The 14,065-nt window shown below is 38.7% G+C and overlaps 1 long non-coding RNA gene across 1 annotated transcript; it reads right to left on the bottom strand.

Moving 5' to 3' along the window:
• Positions 1-5,621: 5,621 nt before the first annotated feature.
• Positions 5,622-12,214, bottom strand: LOC107305968. Its single transcript, XR_001551949.2, has 2 exons — positions 8,132-12,214; positions 5,622-6,132 (listed from the first exon to the last, which is right to left on the bottom strand). It is a non-coding gene; the product is annotated as an uncharacterized LOC107305968 (long non-coding RNA).
• Positions 12,215-14,065: the final 1,851 nt, after the last annotated feature.

The following is a 14,065-nucleotide window of genomic DNA, read 5'->3' as shown; positions in this document are numbered from 1 at the left end:
TCTGAGCTATTCTTAAAATGAAGATAGATGTATGTATTTTTAAGGACACGGACAAGGGCATGGATTTTATCAGAAAGTGAGTGGGGAAAAGGGACAATTGATTGAAAGGGATCTGGCTAGCTCCTTCTCACAAAGGTCATGGATATTGGAATTTTCTGAAGAAACTGTCTGGTTTAGCACCCAAGATCTGAGAAATGCAGTAGCCAGGTAAAAGGGAAGGGAGGTGAGAGGATTTAGGTGTTTGTTGTCTGGTTACAATATTCTAATCATATGTTTTTAGGAAAATTTTGAAGGAGACAACGATTGAAGACAAATAGATCATAATTAACCCAATGCTCTGTTTACCAGATGATTAATCACATTGCACTGGCTTAATGTGTTTCTTATTCAAATGATTCACTGAAAAACAAGAAGACTGCCTTTATTTTACTGAGAGTAACAGCTATGATATTGTTAGTTGTGCTAGAGAAGATTAGTGTAGAAACTGTAAAACTTACTCTTTGGTTAGTATTAGTAAAAGTGGTCCAGATAGGCCTCCAGATAGGACTTGAGAATTAAGTTATTACAGAGTAACTGGCTTTTATGTGTCTCTGGTAATTAAGCATAAAAATATAGGTGGTACGTAAGTTGTCTGAACACAATACATAATATACAAGTAGGAGATGTATCTTAAAACAGCATGAATTTTGTTTAATATGTTGCTGGGTTGTCTTCTGTCTCAATTTACTAGATCCTGATGCAATTTTCTTATGCATGATTAGAGGAAAATATATTTTTATGTAATACCTATGGAAAAACTGGAGATATTTATACCTTCCCACACCTTTTCCTACTTAAAACCATATGGTATATTTTAGCTGTGATATGCTGGTAGCACAAACTGCTGAGCTGAAATAGGCATTACTTTTATGCTGAAATATGATTGTGTTGTTGATTAGTGATTATTCATCATTTTCTAAAGTCAAAGGGTGGTGGTACAGTGTTGCTAGGCCTGTGGGAGAGCAGAAATGAATTTTTCCTGAGCTCCATGCTCTAGAGAGAAAGACAAAAGCCAGAAAATAGAACTGACAGCATCATAACTGGATGAGGGAACAGCCTGAATTTTGCAGTGACTAAATGGTGGCATAACAGCTGATGATTTTTAAAAGTTGTTCCTGAAGAGAGCTTATTTGTCTATAAAGCATGGCTTTTAGGAATATTTCAAAGAAATGAAGCATGGAAATTAGAAATATATAGTTAAAAATAGTTAAAACTTTGCGTAATCAGGATGTTATTTGACAGGTAGCATTGCTTAAAGATAGCATGTGTTCCTATACAGGAATGTCAAACATGAGAATGTCAAACTTGAGCCATACAGATTTCTGGAAGACAGTGAAATAGCTCTAAACAATTCAGCAGGCCTTTTCTCTGAAAATACAAGTCAACTTTTAGTAAGACCTTTCCAGAACCTCTTTAATTATATTTTTCTTTGTACTTTTCAGCTTCGTTGATACCATAAAAAGCAAACAAAAAACCAAAACACCAACATAAAAAAACGACAAAAAACAAAAAAAAACCCAACAACCAAGAAACCCACTCTCAGAAGTACCTATAAATGCAAAAATTAAATAGAGTGTTTAGTCAACCAACTTTTTTTGATACATATAATCCTATTATCTTTCTGTATTCTTTCTCATTCTTTGATAAATATGTACTCTTTTTGTTGATTTCTTGCTATTTCTCTGCTTAGGCAGCTTAGGCAGTGCTGATCTTGGCAGAGAAAGACCTAGGGGTCCCGATAGATGAGAAACTTAACATGAGCCAGCAGTGCGCTCTGGCAGCCCAGAAGGCAAATGGGATCCTGGGCTCCATCAGGAGAGGGGTGGTCAGCAGGGATAGGGAGGTGATTGTCCCTCTCTACTCTGCTCTTGTGAGGCCCCATCTGGAGTACTGTGTCCAGGTGTGGAGCCCTCAGTACAAAAAAGACATGGAGATTTTGGAAAGGGTCCAGAGGAGGGCCACAAAGATGATCAGGGGGCTGGAGCACCTCCCCTGTGAGGACAGGCTGAGGGAGTTGGGTTTGCTCAGCCTGGAGAAGAGAAGGTTGCGGGTTGACCTCATTGCAGCCTTTGAATACCTGAAGGGAACTTACTCCCAGGAGGGGAGTAAACTCTTCAAAAGGGCTGATAATAGCAGGACTCAGGGAAATGGTTTTAAGTTAAAAGAGGGAAGATTTAGGTTGGATGTTAGGGGGAAGTTCTTCACCAGGAGAGTGGTTAGGCCCTGGTAGCCCTCCCAGGCTATCCTGGGAGGTTGTGGATGCCCCAACCTTGGAGGTGTTCAAGACCAGGAACAGGACAGGGCCCTTGGCAACCTGATCTAGTAAAGGTGTATGTTTGGTGGCCCTGCTAGGCAGGGGGGTTGGAACCACATGATCCTTGGGGTCCCTTCCAACCCAGGTCATTCTGTGATTCTGTGATTCTGTGATTCTGTGATTCTGTGATTCTGTGATTCTGTGATTCTGTGCAAACGAATGATAGGCATGAGACAGTATAAATAACAGACTTGAAAATAAATATATCTTGCATGAGACTGAGACAATTGTTCTATTCAAGCACTGCTTAAGAAGTACACATTATTTGGGATTTGCTGCTTCAAATAACAACTATTTCAAATCCACAGATTCTTGAAATTCACACATGAGTGTCTATTTGAGTTTGGAACAGATGTATTATATTTAGCAGACTTATAATAGATAGATAATAACACAAGGGTAAAAGCAGAAACTTTCACTACTTCTCTCCTTAAAATACACTTACTCAGAAATCAGTACAGGAGGTGTCTGGTTAATCATAGACAAATATGATTTGAAATATTCCCCTCCCACCCCCACTCCATACCCCACCTCACCTCCCCCCCTGCCGAGTTCTGAATGATCAGACCTCTTTTCAACAGTTTTGATTCAGATTCTTCTTCCAGAGACATAAAAGGAGCAGTTTTATCCTTGAATTTTGTACTCATTTTTGCAAGTCTTTCAGGAACCACTGCAGCACACTGTAAATTGAATGCAGTGAGAACACCTTGTTCTTAGATTACAGCATGGGTTGCACTTAGTGTAACAGATTGCACAAACAACAGCTTTTAAAATCTGTTGTTATGTTTGAAATCCGTGCCAGAAAGAAAAATTTTGGGGAAAAAAAAATTCCTTGAGAACATCAACTATTAATCTTTATTAAACATAAGTTATGCTTTATGATTCACTAATGGATAATGCAGATATTTAAGCTATTTCCATGAAGGATTTGGAGTATTCCTAAGGCAGATTTTGAATAACGATAAGCCAGTTCTGAAAGTTATTACTCGGTTCTTGCATATCTAGTTACTTTGTTCTATGCTGAACTTATCTAGAGAAATTGAACTTTATCTGTGCTAACTGAAATCGTTTATGCCCATGTTATCTAGGTGTGTGTACTGACTATGATCAATACTGTGGTCTGTACAGGATGAAAAAGAGGAAGAAAAAAAACAAACCAAAACAAAACACATTTTAGGATGTTTCTCAAATCCAGGTGATACTTTTGAGCCAGGAACAAAATGAAAGGAAGATGGGACCTCTGTTTTAACCTAAGCTTTTTAAAAACTCCATTGTTTTGAAGTGTTTTGTTCCTAACTGCATGACTACAAAGTTGTATTGAGTTTCTATCAAGCCTCATACCGCTAGAACCAGACATTTTGAAGCTTTCCTTTCAATACCACTTTTTTTCAATATAGCTGTAATTATTCTTACCATTTTCTGACACCAAATTTAGTATATAATTTACTTGCTGTTTTTCCCAATATATACAATTTCTCCTGAGAAATCAACAATAAAAGCAACCGAGGTTGTTCTCAGCAGTACTAGTGCAGACAAGTAGAACTAGTATTTTCATACATCATACCAGTCAGATGTAATTTAAAAGTTATTGCATATTTAAAGGATTTCAGAGAACTGCTAAGTCATAGCTGCCTGAAAATATCTACTAAAGGGGAATGTTGATGTTTCATTAATACTAATATGCCACATGGATGGAGAGGCTTGGTAGATTTGCTCAGAAGACACATCTGTAAGATACGACACTAGTATTAGAGGATCTTTGGTTTCATTTACCATACCAGAAAAAGACCTGATTTGTTATTTTTTTTCTTAGAGCGAGCTAAGTCATGTTCACTCCAAAATATGTCCCATCTGAAGGAAGGAATTCACCAGTGGATTGTGATATTCGCAGCAACAAAGATGTCTGAGATGTCTGAGACTTGTGAGACTTGTTTCTGAGTAAAACAAATTCTCTTTTCTCAAAAAAAAAAAAAAAAGCAAGTGCTTACTGTTGTTATTTCATTTTTACCCAGTCAAGGTGGTTTTGTTTGTTTGTTTGTTTGTTTAACAAAAATCCATCAGGTCTTTTACTGTGGTAAATAAATTGAAAATGTTTGCATTTTCTAATGCTTTGTTTTACTGCCTTCAGGGTGTCAAAGATTAAATGTACTGAGTTTGTAACTTTATGAACTGTCTGGTCTCCTGCAAACTCTCCCCAAACTTGTATCAAAAACTTTCAGCCACTGTCTGACAATAGTTTGTTGTTTTTTTTTTTTCCTTCTCAGGGGTATATCCATCTCCAGAGTGTGGCCTATCCTGTATCTGGAGGCTGATGCTTTCTATGAGGTTTTTATCGTACTACCAGCAACACACATAGGTGACATATAAAAGTTCTCAAATCCACCCAAAATGACAGTAAAATTGTATGTCTGTGATGGCCTCAAGACAACATATGAAGCTAATAATATATATTTGAGGAGCATTAGCTTAGAGTAACTTATCTTTGACAATATGAAAACATGAGGGTCTTGCACGAATAATGACAGGCATGCCCTTGGGATGAGAAATGATTAATAGCCCAACAGGTCACTTCTTCCCTGGGACATTCCACACTGCCTATTACAGTCACATCCACAGGTCTTCCCATTTCCTGTCCTTTCTCAGTGTGATCTCTCAGTAAAACCCTGTCATATCTGTGGCCAAAGTGATGAACATTTTCAAACACAGATATGGCACGTAGAGATCAGAAACTTCACAGTTCCCCATTGTCTTTTCATTCCTCAACAATGAAGGAGAAAGGATCTTGAGGGCTGGAGCACTTCCCCTATGGAGAGAGTTGAGGTTCTTCAGCCTAGAGAAGATAAGGCTCCAGAGGGACCTTATAACAGCCTTCCAGTACCTGAAGGGAGCCTAAGATAAAGGATCTTTTACAAGGGCATGAATTCACAGGACAAGGGAAAATGGGTTTAAACTGGAAGAGGGAAGATTTATATTAAATACTAGGAATAAATTCTTTATTATGAGGGTGGTAAGACATTAGAACAGGTTGCCCAAGCAAACTGTGGATGCCCCCTTCCTGGAGCGGTTCAGGGCCAGGTTGGATGGGGCTTTGAGCAGCCTGGTGTAGTGGAAGTGTCCCTGCCTATCGCAGGGCGTTGGAAATAGATGATCTTCCAACCTATGAAAATTCTATGAAAAAGAGTCAATCAGTCAATCCAAATATCCATTCTTGAAAACATAAGTTGTATGAGTATTTGAGCATCACTAGATCTTTACATGTTCTAAGGCATTTTCTTCTTCTTTTTTTTTCAATTGATTTATCAAGTTTACTTGGGTGAGGTTAGGGGGCCTACAGTTTCAATGGGTTTTATTTCATTAAAAAAGTAATTGTCTCTCTCTTGTTTTATCATAGTGTAAAGGTCACCACGCTTTAATATAAAGCCAATAAGAAAGGAAATATCTCATTTTTGAAAAGATTTGCTGTGTCAAAAAGCCTTTTCCTTTACTTAAGCAAGGATAAAAGATAAAGAATTCACAAAGTGTGTCTGCCATATGCCTCTCAGCAAGGCAGGTCTAAAACACAGGGCTACACCTCCTAACTTAGCAAGGGAGTTCCTGCATTAAGCTGTAAGAAGTCTGATGATTAAGGAGAATTTTCCAGGCTCTGGGTGGGAAGGCCTGTCACTGGACAGCCTCCTTTGCAAGGCAGGGTGCCTGCAAGTCCACTTCTCAGCAGCACCTCTGTCCTCTCCACTTGCTCCTGCCCACAGCATCCCTCAGCTGGCACTGAAGTCTTCCTGCTGTTAATAAAAGTTCAAGAATTAATCAGAAACTCTTGTTGATTCATCATCACCAAAATCTCTAGCTCTTAAACAGGAGAACAGGGAACTCATTCAGATAGACACATTAAACAAGCCAAGCTGTTACTGTTTCCCAGGGTCAATTCTGTTAGGCACAGATTCTGCATATCAGACATCCAATGACTTGAAGCACCTGAGAAAATTACACTCAACTATTTCCATCAGCAGTGACTGTAAAATTTGCCTTTTATTTTTTCAGCCACTGAAAATATTTCTATAATATGCTCTTTGAAGACCTCTGGTGGCAAAGCCTGAGCACTGACCTTCTCTCTCAGAGTACAGACATGAAATCTCCACTGGAGACAGCCTCATGTAGTGATTCTGAATGGCACTCCTGCACCCCTTTGTGCAGATTGCAGAGTGGCTGACTGCAATATTGTGATAGGACACTAAATTACTGAAACTAATGCTACTGCCCTCATTATATTCAGCATCATGAACATATAGAGAGTTGAACATACACAGAAGCACAAGAAGAATATTAACGTCCTGAAAGGTTAAACTGGCATCCTACCATTTTCAGCTGGTGTAGAAGTTTTAGTACATTCATTTTTCACAAACAGTAACAAGCACGTATCATGAAGAAAGACTGATAATGAATAAAAGGAGGGACTCTCTCAAATTTGAAGCTGAATTTCAAAAGAGATGCTGAAATTAGCATTATTTCCATTTCCCTCTTTTCCCCCAATTCCTTCCCCCCCACCCCCCCAAACAAAACTGCGTTCTTTGATCAGCTGAGTTCCTCTATGTCAATTTGTCGAGGAGATGCTTGCTTTTCTTCAGTAACGTAAATCAGATGCTCCATACTGTAAATGAGATGGTGACATACCAATTGGCAGTAATAAATACACGTTTTTAAAAAATATATATTTGTTATATTTTTTAAATTATATATACACTGTTACATGCATTATATAACTTTAATTCACATCTTCCCAATCTTTCTGTGATTAAATTACTGGGAGAACAGGAGCAGACATGAAAAATGAAGATTCACTGCAGGTTTTCCAACTGATCTTTCAACCACTGTGAAAAATCCAGACAAGAGATATAGCAACGTGTCCAAATTTTGTTAGGAGCAGTAATGGCTTGACTGGCTCAAAAAAAAAAAAAAAAAAAAACCAAAACCAAAACACTTTCTTTTTTTAAAACATCCTGTAAGCTTTTCACAGCAGAATTCAAATTTCTAACCTCGAACTGTGATAAACTTCACGGGTGAGTAAAACAAATATTTTGTAATTCTCATGTCAATAAGATAAATTGAGAGGGAATTCTTAGGAAAATGAACAACTGGATTTTTAAGCGTACGCATGATATGTAGGGGAGATAATATCAGAATGCCATTCATGGAACATGAAATCCATTATGGATATCTTTGGGCTCCCTCAATCAGTTCATATTTCACCAATATGCACTGGGGGCAGGGGAAAAATGAAGAATTTTATCAGACCACTTTCTCTGCCCTAATGTTAATACTATCTGCCGGCATTAGCAGCTGCCATAAGTCATCCAAGGGGAATAGTAAGTAGTAAAGAATGAAGTCTTTTATTTTAGGAGTTTGCTTGCTATGTATTTACAGAATTAAGCCATTCTTCAGGCTGGCAAAGAACTGCTGCTCTGATCAGAGAGAAGATGGCTATAAATATGTGAAACGTGTTTTTAAGAAAAAGTTGCTTTCACACTTCATTGATTAGAAACAAAGAAAAAGCATCTCTTTATTTCTGAAATTATGTAAAAGTTCACAATAAAATCAGAGAAAGCTCAATTGGAAGCTTACAAAGAAAAATCAAAGACATTCAGGTTTCTTAATAGGAGACTCAGTAATGTTTTCAACAAGATTCCAAGATTATTCAACCCATAAAGAGAAAGATAATCTCATGGAGAAATCAGAAAGAAGGACAAACTGAAACCTCTATATGTGAATATACTGCATAATTACCTTTGCAAATATAGTGTGTTCAGAATGTTGTAGGGACCTGTTGTAGAACATTTCTCCTCAAACTCATCTTTGTCTTGAGCAGACTGAACCACAAATTGTTTAATTCTGTTGCCTTTAAAAGAGAATTTTGTCCATAAACTTCAGTATTCACAAGTTAAAGAAGTTATGCCAAATTCTGTTACCAGTTACTTGAATATGAAAGAAGTGAACTGAACTGACTCAAGACTTGAGCAGCTTTCAGTGCCCAAGTATAGCATCAGTAGACAGAGATGGAAAAAATTCACTCTGAATAGACCTTTTCATTCACTGAGCCCAGTTTCAGAGGAAAAAATATTTTTCTGTTTTTAGCTACAATGGTGTATACAATATAACATATAGACCTCCAGAAAATAATGATCTTCTTAGTTCCAGTATTAGTTGCAATAAGCCACTTGCACAATGAAAATCAGTCAACTGAAAGTTCACTCATGCTGATTCTTGTAAGACTGAAGTGTAAAGTGTATCAAAGTCAATAAAAGCATCCCCATTACTTGAAAAAGCACATTTTGCCTATAGCCATCTGGTTTAATATTAATAAATCTGCTTTACCTAGAATGGTGTAAGAATGCGGGGCAGACAGCTTGGTAAAGAGAAGCTGTATCTTTGTTCAGATCAACTGATACACTCAGAATAAAATCAGACAAACTTCTGGACATTTCTTCAGGACTGCAAAGTTGTCTGGACTACATTTCTCCCACGGAAATGTGAAGATACGATTTTCTTTTCAAGCTTAAATTTCACAGGAAATTGGCTATGGTAATTACTTGGTCAAAGCATATTGCTAAGGCCATTTCCTATTAGTGCAAACTCGTTTATCCCTTCCTTATGCTGGATTGACAAATTTCAGTTGTAATGACTGAAAATTACATACTTCCCCAGTCCACAGACAGACCACTTTTCAAAAGTCAATAGGTAAATAATTCACTCTAGTGCCAGTCAGCAGAAGTTGTAACTTGAGCGGTAACTCCCCCCAGCACTAAGCTATAGACTAATTTCCTTGCACTCTTCCAATCTTTTAAAAGCAGATTTGAAAACTGTATTTTCAGTGGACAGGAAATCCATCATAAGGAACAGTTCAATATTTATTATTTGACATCTACACTACTGATAGTCCCAGGAAACACAATATAGCTGACTCGGGTTCTAAAAACAAGGTTGTCTTTTGTAGAAGTTGGAAAAGTGGAGATTTGTTAACTGATTGTCAAACTTGCAATTTAAAAGATACACTTATATTTAGAAATTCAGCATAAGTTCATCAGAAACAAGATTGTGTGAAGATGTTTAGGCTAGCCAGAAATGAATAAATGAAAAAAGGTGTGGGATGTTGTTATTTACAAACATTTGGCCACAAACTGATTACATTTACCCAGACATCATCAGCTGTGAATCAGACTCTTCAGTTCTGAAATTAAGTAACCCATCTTCCAGAAATGAGAGGGAAAAGAAAAGAAAAAAGGTGTCATATCAAAATTTTTCCCCAGCTCTCTTGGCCCAGGACAACTTGATCAAGCAGGAAATGGGATCCAGTGATACAAAACGGAGCCCAGTTATTTTTGGGTACTGCTGTCTCGGGCATTTTGCTAGGATAGAAATCAAGCTTAACTGCAAAACTGACATTTGCCCAGAAACTGACATTCTGTAGGTGAATGTGACTGTTTGTACAGCTCATACAACAAAAGACAAATAACTGCTCTGTACATACCTTTTGTGGTCTCATTGCAATTTCTTAGGGATTGTATAATGGCAGTAATATAGGCTTTTTTACCTTTCTTTCATTAGCAGTTATTGTTCAATGCTTTCAGTATTCTGGAATACATTCTAAAGAATCCTTTTGGATAGTTAATCCAAGTAATACTGAAGATTGTTACTTTATTTCAAAACATTCCTATAGCATGACGGAAAGTTATAAATACAAACCCTGTATTACCCACTTTTCCGTAAATTTTATTACAAGTGTAAAAGAAATTGCACAAGCCTATAACTTGCATTCTCTCCCTTATGCATATGTAAATCTGTAATCTCTTGTGTTTGGTTTGACTTGATTAAACACGCCTTTAAACTATTTCAGGACTACATTTCTTTTGCCCATTTCATCCTCATTGTTTTTGAAACAACTATGGTCCTAAATACATTAGCTAAGGACACATGAGATAGACAAGCAACGAGTTTCAATCACAGGTCATAATCTCCCCACCCCACCAACCTCATCTTGCTAAACCCTCTTAAATCCCCTAGATTCTGCTCCTCTAATCATGAGGGTTAGAAGCTTCAAGGGCTGCTTTTCACTTCATTAAAATTTCCTTTTAATCTTTTATAATCTGCTAGCACAGTACATAAACACCCATCAGAAGCTTATTCCTTCTAATTTCACAAAAGGGGATAATTTTACTATACATTCCATATTTGCAAAGTTAAGCTTCATTTCACACCACCATAAACCTTGGTCAAAAGGATGAATAGTTAAGCAGTTGAGCAAATGGCATTTACTGCTACAGCTGGGTGCATTATTCATTGTGAAGCATTCATTTGGTGAAGTTAAACCTTGGTTTTGCTTATGAAACATCTGAAAGCTGATCCCAAATGATTTCAGTATGTGGAGCTGTTTTCAGGATGTATATTTTGGACAGTGTTGTTGCCTGTGTGCCCTTTGCGTGACTGACTGTCTAAATCAGACCAGATTAGTTTTCTTTCCTGAGTGGGTGACTAAAACTTTTAAATAGCAACAACTGTTTACCCCAATCACATATTGAAGAGGTCATCTTCTGTTAAAATTTTCAAGAATTCAGAGAGTAAAACAGCAATTATTCAGGCCCAAATATTAATAAAACATATTTACCCTAAATTCATCACTGCATCCTTAAAGCTCTGCATACCTTACATAAAAAAAGTCCTAGGGCAGACATGGCAGGAACATTGGGAAACCATAATGTGTACTCCCATGTGAGCTCATAACAAACATAAGATAACTCAAAAAATGACATATTTCTCAGACTACAGTAACTGAGATGTAAAATGGGAGTGGTCTCACTCATGAGAGTACTAATTTAGCACTACATTTCTTCTACCTTTTCAGAAGCATGGAAGGATTCAGATCCGATGTGACATCTGGAGGTCATCTAATTCAACACTCCCTGTTCAAAGCAGGGCTAAGTTTTATTTCATTGAATTCTTATTCTAGCCCACACTTCTAAACACCTCATGATAAAATATGTTAATGTTCAAGAAACTTGGAACCAAATTTCAATTTGTTATTGGCTACCACACATTTATTATTATTTTCCTTAGGCTTCTGTTCTAGTTTTGTTTGATTTTTTTGCAGACTCAGTGCATCAACATAATGTTTTTCAGTAGCCAGAAAAAAACATGAATACTAAGTGAATACTTTATTCCCTGTATCACTGTAACCAGAAGCCATCTCTATAATATTAAACACAGACCAACTCTTGGTCTCCAAAGCAATCCCCTTTGAAAATACAAATATATAAAATTACAAACTGAGCTTCCACTAATTAGCTCTCCCAATACAAATTTTATGCATGTATAATTTTGATTTGTAAAAAAAAATCATAAGGGCATAGAATCATGACAATATCTGGTATGATAGAGTTAAAAAAAAGAAGTTGTTAGTTGGGGCCTGTTCTGCTTAGTATTTCTACTGATGAGCAGGATTTAGTGCACCTTCAGTAAGTTTGCAGATGACACCAGGATGGGAGGAAGCACCAATCTGCCTGGGGGCAGGAAGGCCTGGGAGAGGGATCTGGACAGGCTGGATAGCTGAGATGAGGTTGGTGGGATGAAACTCAACAAGTTCAGGTACCACATCCTGCACTCTGGCTACAATAACCCCCAGGCAACATTATAGGCTTGGGATAGTGTCCACTAGACTGTGTGGAGGTAATGGAAGTGCGGATAATGGTCAATGCTCAGGTAAATGTGAGCCAACAGTGTGCCCAGGTGTACAAGAAGGCCAATGGTATCCTGGCTTGTACCAGAAATAACGTAGTCAGCAGAAGCAGGGAGGTGATCATCTCTCCGTACTCAGCCCTGGTGAAGCCACACTTTGAGTACTGTGTTGAGTTTTGGGCCCCTCACTATGATGAAGCCATAGGGGCCCTGGAGTGTGTTCAAAGAAGGGCAGTGAAGCTGGTGAGGACAAAAGTCTCATAAGGAGCTGCTGAGGGAGTAGGAATTGTTCAGTTTGGAGAAGAGGAGGCTCAGTGGAGACCTTATTGCTCTCTACAACTAACTGAAAGGAGATTGTAGTAAGGTGAGGGTAGGTCTCTTTTCCCAGATAACTAACCCTATGAGGAGAGGCTGAGGGAGCTGGGGCTGTTTAGTCTGGGGAAAAGGAGGCTGAGGGGAGACCTTATTTCTCTCTTCCAGTGTCTGAAAGGTGCTTACAGTGAGAGTGGAGCAAGGCTCTTCTCACTGGTGACAGGTGGCAGGATGAGGGGAAGTGGCCTCAAGTTGCACCAAGGTAAGTTTAGGTTGGATGTTAGGAAACATTTCTTTACAGAAAGGGTAGTTAAACACTGGAATAGGCTGCCCAGGGAAGAGGTTGAGTCACTGTCCCTGAATGTGTTTAAGAGCCGTTTGGATGTGGTGCTCAGAGATATGATTTAGCAGAGGGTTGTTAGAGTTAGGGTACTATGGTTAGGCTGTGGCTGGACATGATGGTCTTTCAGGTTTTTTCCAACCTGAGTAATTCTATGATTCTATGAAAAATATTGTCATAGGCTTTATTTTGACCCTTCTTACTAGTTTGTTTAGCATTCTCATTTCTATTCTTTATTTTCAGTTTTATTATGCATTCTCACACTTCCATGCACAAAAATCTCCTAATCTACTTTGGCATTTCTGGATACAGGCTTTACTTCCTCACCTCTAGAATTTTTTCAGCTATCAGAATTCTGTGACTATTAGGCTTCACGCATTCACATACAGCATAATATAGGAGAGACGATATTACAATTGCCCTTTTAGCAAAAGCTTCAGCAGAGTGTAACCAGGTAACTGAGAATGCAATTTGTATTCCATTAACTGCAGCAGAAGCATTTCAGTATAGCTTCCCAGTAAAAAACAAGTGGCAGCAGAATAAAGAACATAATCACAGAATCACAGAATTGTAGAGGTCGGAAGGGGGCTCCAGAGATCATCTTGCCCAACCCCCTGCCAAAGCAGGCTCCCTACACCAGGTCGCACAGGTAGGTGTCCAGGCAGGTCTTGAATATCTTCAGAGAAGGAGACTCCACAACCCGCTGGGCAGCCTGTTCCAGTGCTCCGTCACCCACCGTAAAAAAGTTCTTCCACATGTTAGTGCGGAACTTGCGGAACTACGCTCCAGTTTCTGGCTGTTTCCCCTTGTCCTGTCTCCACACACTGCTGAAAAGAGTCTGGCCTCTCCACTTTGCCCACCACACCTCAGATATTTATAGACCTGGATTAGATTCCCTCTCAGTCTTCTTTTCTCAAGGCTAAACAGACCCAGATCACTTAGCCTTTCTTTACAGAGTAGATACTCCAGGCCCTTCACCATCTTTGTGGACCTCCACTGGGCACTTTCTAAGAGATCCCTCTCTTTTTTGTACTGGGGAACCCAGAACTGGACACAGTTCTCCAGATGAGGCCTTATCAAGGCAAAGTAGAGGGGGAGGATCACCTCCCCTCCTCCTGCTGGCCTTGGTCTTTTTAATGCACCCCAGAATGGCACTGGCCTTTTTGGCCATGAGGCTCATGGCCAACCTGTCATCCACCAGGACACCCAGGTCTCTCTCTGCAGAGCTCCTCTCCAGCAGGTCTTCCCCCAGCCTGTACTGGTGCATGCAATTATTCCTCCCTACCTGCAAGGCTCTACACTTGCTTTTGTTAAACCTCATCCAGTTTCTTAGAACCCAG

Source organism: Coturnix japonica, chromosome Z, assembly GCF_001577835.2.
Source record: "Coturnix japonica isolate 7356 chromosome Z, Coturnix japonica 2.1, whole genome shotgun sequence".
Lineage (NCBI taxonomy): Eukaryota > Metazoa > Chordata > Aves > Galliformes > Phasianidae > Coturnix > Coturnix japonica.
The sequence above is the reverse complement of the archived record's forward strand: the minus strand, read 5'-3'. Positions and strand labels throughout refer to the sequence as shown.